The 7,045-nt window shown below is 38.9% G+C and overlaps 2 long non-coding RNA genes across 2 annotated transcripts; one reads left to right on the forward strand and one right to left on the reverse strand.

Moving 5' to 3' along the window:
- Positions 1 to 458: 458 nt before the first annotated feature.
- LOC123998821 lies at positions 459 to 2,835 on the reverse strand. The gene is made up of 3 exons (XR_006832344.1): positions 2,650 to 2,835; positions 1,510 to 2,009; positions 459 to 1,386 (listed from the first exon to the last, which is right to left on the reverse strand). It is a non-coding gene; the product is annotated as an uncharacterized LOC123998821 (long non-coding RNA).
- Positions 2,836 to 4,285: 1,450 nt separating this feature from the next.
- LOC123998773 lies at positions 4,286 to 6,182 on the forward strand. The gene is made up of 3 exons (XR_006832330.1): positions 4,286 to 4,402; positions 4,715 to 5,525; positions 5,661 to 6,182. It is a non-coding gene; the product is annotated as an uncharacterized LOC123998773 (long non-coding RNA).
- The last annotated feature ends 863 nt before the right edge of the window (positions 6,183 to 7,045 follow it).

Raw genomic sequence — 7,045 nt, forward strand, 5'->3', positions numbered from 1 at the left:
GACGGCCACTCCTAGGGAGAGTAGCAACAGTGCTGAACTTTCTCCATTTATAGACATTTTGTCTTACAGTGGACTGATGAACATCAAGGCTTTTAGAGATGCTTTCGTAACCCTTTCCAGTTTATTAATGCAAGTCAACAATTCTTAATATTAGGTCTTCTGAGATCTCTTTTGTTCGAGGCATGGTTCACATCAGGCAATGCTTCTTGTGGTTAGCAAACTGAAAATTTGTGAGTGGTTTTTATAGAGCAAGGCAGCTCTAACCAACATCTCCAATCTTGTCTCATTGATTGGACTCCAGGTTAGCTGACTCCTGACTCCAATTAGCTTTTGGAAAAGTCGTTAGCCTTTCCCGACCTACACTGGGAATGTTTAAATAATGTATTCAATATAGACAAGAAACATACAATAATTTGTGTGTTATTAGTTTAAGCACACTGTGTTTGTCTATTGTTGTGACTAAGATAAAGATCAGATCAAATGTTCTGACTAATTTATGCAGAAATCCAGGTCCTTCCAAAGGGTTCACACACATTGTCTTGTCACTGTACATGAGTAAATGTAAAGATACCTTAACAAAAAATGACTGAAATAAAAGTAAAAGTCACCCTTTAAAATACTACTTGAGTAAAAATATTTGTTTTAAAAAATACTTAAGTATCAAAAGAAAATGGAATTTCTTAAATGTATAACGTATAAATCATTTCAAATTCCTTATATTAAACTAGACGCCCCAATTTTCTTTTCTTTTTTCATTGACGGATAGCCAGAGACACACAAACATAATTTACAAAAGAAGCATTTGTGTTTAGTAAGTCTGCAAGATCAAATGCAGATCAACATCCCTGGTCGGGATGTTCCTCTTGTTAAGTGTGTCAAAACGTAATGAGTATTTTTGGGTGTCAGGGAAAATGTATGGAGTAAAAATGTACATTATATTCTTTCGGAATGTAGTGAAATAAAAGTAAAATTTGCCAAAATTATAAATAGTAAAGTAATGTACAGATACCACCAAAAATACATAAGTAGTACTTTAATGTATTTTTACTGAGGTACTTTACACCACTGCCCAAATGCCTTCCCAACAGTACATTAGCATACTTTATAGACTGTTACACACACACATTATCAATATTCGGAGAGCCTGTTTCTTTTCTGCCCTTGACTTTGGTGCAGGGCATGTGATGTCCATAGCCTCTTTGTCTCAAAGCTCCCTGATTTTCTCAAAAATATACATTTATCTAGCTGTGTTCAGTCCAGGTGGTGCTTGTACAGGCAGACCATTTATGGGAGGAAGGATGTCAGTGTTGCGCATTAGCTGAAACCTGGTCTCGATAGTCCAAACGATCCTTGGCGACAACAACACCAGGCACCAGAGCATCGAAGCTATTAATAAACAGGGAACACACAAAAATAAATCAGAGGAAATTATGACCCTGCACAACATCAATTCACCTCCCAAGTTCAGATAAGAGTAACCTCACACAATGCAATGAAAATGATTTTCACCTGAAGTGCTGGTACTGCTTGATTTGTGGCAGCAGTCTGAAGTACGGAGTCAGGCGTTGTTGACAGCCATAACTGTCCACCAGCACTGTACCATCCTCCAGTCCAACCAGATGTGAGATGTTGACCCCTGTCACGGTGATGTCCTTCACAATACCAGCAATCTCAAAACAAAGTGTTCACTCTGGTATATCTATATCGGGGGCAAACTTAGTATGGCCTGTGATCAAGAAGTGAAGGTCCAGACTGTGGTGGAGCTTGTGCATGGTCCGACCAGGCACAATACCAGAGCACAAACTTGTTCTTGTTTTAGCCACTGCAGTTATCACAATTCAGGTCCACCTATGTTTCCCCAACTCTGTAGTTGGTGAAGAAATGGTGCATGTAGTTGATGACTGCGCTGCTGCCTTTGCTTGCTTGGGCCAGCTCTCTTTTTGATGGGAGGCATTAGACCATTCTCCTTGTATGACTGGTGGAGGAGAGTCAGGCATGTTCTACTGATGCTGAAAAACAAATTCCAGATAGATAATAATGCCAAAATATTTGTAATAGATGCGAAATTGCATTCTGAGATATCAATACACACAGTTCATACACATAATGTTAGCTAGCTAGCCAGCCATCTAACTTCAGCTGGCTAGCTAACAGCAAGCTTTAACTAGCAATACCAACTGATTGTCATAGCTAGATAAAGTTAACCAAATAGGTTCAATGTTAGCTAGTAAGCCAGCCATCGTATGTCAGCTTGCTAGCTAACAGCGAGCTTTAAATAGCAATACAAACCAATTGTCATAGCTAGCCAAAGATAACCAAATAGGTTCAATGTTATCTTACGTACACACGTAAGTTAATGTTACCTAACAGCAAGCTTTAACTTGGGGTCTTTTGTTTAGACATGTCACTTTAACATTAGCTAGCCTGCTAAAAAATAAACTATAATCCCAATCCACAGAGTAACGTTGCTAGCAGTACAATCCGATTGTCATAGATAGCTAAAGTTAACCAAATAGGTTCAATGTTAGCTAGTAAGCCAGCCATCGAACTCCAGCTGGCTAGCTAACAGCAAGCTTAAACTTGCAATGAAAACAACTTTCTGACAAAATTAGAAACGTACGATATCTGAAGCTGTGGTTATATTCTTACCCACAAACATGGATGAAAGCTTCACAGCAGACTGCAACCCCTTTTATTAAATAAGACGTCCTGTGTTGTTTCCGTTTAGATTGCACAGCTTGTTTGGCCCATCGTTGTGTTCCACTGATTTCAAAACTCGGTCAACTTCTTCCGTGAGAGAGAGTCAGCATGGCCCAATCCACTGACTTTTGTCAATAGCACCTGATAAATTCAGGGCAGCAATGTTATTGAGAGCAGTAGCAACATATTTGCAGTTCTCCATGACTAACTTTATATATTTAAAAAAAACTGCTGTAGAAAGGATTATCTACACATAACAAGCAGCTCATTTTATAAATAGACACAAGATGCTACACTGCAGACCAATCTGAAACTCATCTCTCGGCATGTCCAGCACACTCATTATCTCAGCTAATCATGGCTAGTGGGAAGGTTCCTCACTTTTTCTTTGGCTAAACCAACTAGGCTTGTAATTGAATCCTACAGACAAAGAACCATATAAAAATTTAAAAAGAAAGAGAGATATACATGAAAAATCATTATTGGACACCCTTTTTCTATAGTGAACCGGTTTCACAAGCTTTCCACGCGCAACTTTTCTATTTGCTGATGAAAATCGCCGAAATGTGGGAAAGAAATGTAAAACAAAACTAAAAGAATGGAAAGACAGGCAAAGGAAGATCTTACGGGATGTGGGAAAACCCTATACAAATCGTAAGGGTTAAGAAAAAACTGAGAAAAGCTTTCCAAAAGAGGTATGTGGAAGAACCGTATATCAAACAATCAAGCTAGCTAGCTAGCTATGGAGGACAGTAAGTAACTGTCTAATTTGTAACTATAGAGAAAACGTATTAGCTAAAGTTTGTTGGCTACTAACTTATACATTATCGTTACAAATGTTATTGCTAAATTATAGAAGAAAAATAGCTAGTTACTTTTTCTCCATCCACCGGATGATTCGACATGGCTACAATAGCTAGCTAGTTTTATGTAACATTACACTGTATCCTGCAGGAAATTAATGTGCTCCACGACGTGCAGAAAGGATTGTGGAAAGTTGACTGCATCCGTTCAACAGTTTCTACACTGTCCCATACGAGAAACATCAAGTGTTGATTCTCTCCGGCTTAGAACCGGTTAGAAATAAGACAAAACGCCTATTATTACAATAGCTATATTGAACACGTGCATAGTTTAACTTTGACAGTAATGCTACGTACATTAATGTTAACTCTAAAAGTGCAGTGTTACACAATGGTGCAATGCAAACTCATTCTGTGTATAGGTCGGGAGTGTGTGAAATATGGAGGTCCTGATCAAGCAATACCCTGAATGTGCTACGGTATATTCAATTCTGAATTTATCATTGTCAATTTTTATTGCAGCATGAGGTGAAATGGAGACCTGAGGATTACAAAGGAGAACAAACGACGGAAACAAACCTTCAAATACCATGTACAGCAAGCAGGCCAGAGATTGAATGTGTGCAAGGTCACTTTCATGTCTGTGTTCCAGCTAACCAACAGCTGTCTTCAGGCTAGTGAAAATATGAATTAATGTCTATGTGAATATCCATTACAAACATATTATATTCTCTGTGCTAGTTTTTAAGAACCTGCTAATTGAAATGTAATTGTTTTGGTCAGGTTGTTCAGGAAAAGTTAGGAGTTCAAGCTGAGGCAGGTGAGGTTGCAGGGTCTCCAGATCAGACTACTGAGGCTCGGTCTCCTTTAGAAGATGGAAGTGGGAAGCATAGCAATAGGTAATGCGCTATGTATTCCAGCCTGAATTATTTCACTATAGCAGTGCTCTAAACAATCTTCTAAACATTAACATAGAGTATCGAATGGATGTATAGCGAATTCTTAAACAAAAATATAAATACCTTCCCCCTCCCACCAGTGCCCTCCCACCGGATGGCACTGGCCTAATTTTCGCCGCCCTACAGGACCCCCCGGCCACAAACGGCAATGGCGTGGCTGTGATTTGTACCCCGGCTATAGCGACACAGTTGCACTCTAAGGCAGGTCCCTAGACCATTGAGAGAATACAACATCTTGTTGTCTCCTTACAGGCCACATCGGATATATGCTACAGTGAAAGAGGGCATCAAGGGAAAGATTCTATCTTTCCCAAAACCCCAGAACCACTACTCTCGGATGAAGGGGGATGTACACAGAGAATACCTCAACCCTGATCTGAATTTGTTGCAAATGTACCGACTCTACAAAGAGAAGAATACCACATCATCTGCAAAATTCTGGGTTTGTAGGGACATTTTCAAACAGTCTCAATTTCGGCCAACCCAGGAGTGACACCTGTGGCAAATGTGATGCATTCTTCACTAAGATGTCAGCAGCAACATCTGAAGAGGAGAAGAGGAAGATTGCAGTTGAACGTGAGTTGCACCATCGAAAAGCCGAAAAGGCCGACACACAGCTTCAAAGTGACACTGAGTGGGCTAAAGCCAATGCTGACTGCCATGTCATTTCTGTGGATCTACAGGGGGTGATGTACACCCCTAATCAGTCCTTCATACACCGGGGCGGCAGGGTACCCTAGTAACCGGAAGGTTGCAAGTTCAAATCCCCGAGCTGACAAGGTACAAATCTGTCGTTCTGCCCCTGAACACGCAGTTAACCCACTGTTCCTAGGCCGTCATTGAAAATAAGAATTTGTTCTTAACTGACTTGCCTAGTTAAATAAAGGTTAAAAAAAATATATTTAAAAAAATGATGTTTCAAAGATGATACTTGAAGCACAACCAGCAAAACCATTCAAGGTGATGAGGATGCAATGTGAAGACTTCAGGCACCTCCCAGATTATGTCATCAAGCGACCAGCTGGACTACAGACCACCTCAGTGAGGTGGTAAAAAGTCACAGGTATTGCACAGAGAATAGTTGACTAACATCCCATCAACATGCAACATGTTGTTCTAACAATAAAATATCCTAATGCTTGACTGTGAAAGTTGTTATTGATGTCAGGAACTTAAAATGTTTCTGTTCTAATTTCAGTTGAGGATCCTTGGAATCTGTACGCCAGACAGAGCCACAGTCTATTTGAGGGATGGAAATCGTGGCTGATCTCCTAAACCAAAACAAGGAGCTACACCTCAACCTCCCTATTTTGCAAGCCACTGCCCTGGAGCACATGAGAGTCCTCTGCCCATCAAAAAAACAAGTACCAAGATCTGATGACCTGTGCAACTACTTGCCAGCTGCTGCACACTCTTTTTATAAATCACTGCAGAGTGAATCATTTGTTGTTAAACCAAGCTACATAATTAACCGTTTTTTTTCTGTGAGTTTATGATCTCCTGAACCTGGTATAGTATGTTGAATCTGAATACATTTCAGAAGACATGTCACCCCTATTGTAGGAAATTAAATGTATAGTAGGTGCTTTCTATGTGAATCCATTTCTGTATGATTTGAACCAGCACAATATATTGAATTAATTTAATTTTAAGATGTTGTTCCTCGTGTAGAAAATGTTATGTACAATGTGTTCTGTTGAGACTTATTTTGTGTGTGATCATTTGGACCTTTTTTCATCTGAATGAATTAAAACCAAATAAGTCATCACATACAGTATGTGAGTATTCATTTGATCTTGATTACCTTTTTTTTATTCAGTACAATATACGGTACGTCTCTCTGTCACCACATTTAGCATGAACTCTAAGCAGTTACTACTTATTTACTGCTGTCACCTCAGTGCAGAAGGACATGTCTTGCCTTCAGCATGGGTTTAACGCAATTTTAAATTGCTGATCATAGTGTTAAATGCAAAGAGAATGGTTTTCTGAACGTTTTGTAATATTGACCTTAGGGACCTGCATAATGGACATGCATATTGGCACATCACATTGATCCATATTTGATATTTACAAGTTGTGTTTGTTTTGATTGAATTAATTTAATTGTATTCTATTTTTGTAGTTATTCTATGGTATGTTCACATTGAGGGCTTCGTTTTAAATGAGACTAAGATTTCATGACTCAACTTTTAAGAAAAGTCATCAGTGCTAAAGTTGATATACCACCTTTAAATGAACCTCCATACTAATGAATTAACTACATATTGCATTTAAGTTATTTACATGAAGGGCATCTGTACTTGAAAGTACTTAAAACATCATATCAGGTGTTAAAAAAGGACATCTTACAAGAGTCATGCAAAATGTCACAAACTGTTCTTCCACAAACTGAGATCATCACTGGAGATAAACTGTTCTTCCACAAACTGAGATCATCACTGGAGATAAACTGTTCTTCCACAAACTGAGATCATCACTGGAGATAAACTGTTCTTCCACAAACTGAGATCATCACTGGAGATATACTGTACTTCCACAAACTGAGATCATCACTGGAGATAAACTGTTCTTCCACAAACT

Source organism: Oncorhynchus gorbuscha, linkage group LG16 (assembly GCF_021184085.1).
Source record: "Oncorhynchus gorbuscha isolate QuinsamMale2020 ecotype Even-year linkage group LG16, OgorEven_v1.0, whole genome shotgun sequence".
NCBI lineage: Eukaryota > Metazoa > Chordata > Actinopteri > Salmoniformes > Salmonidae > Oncorhynchus > Oncorhynchus gorbuscha.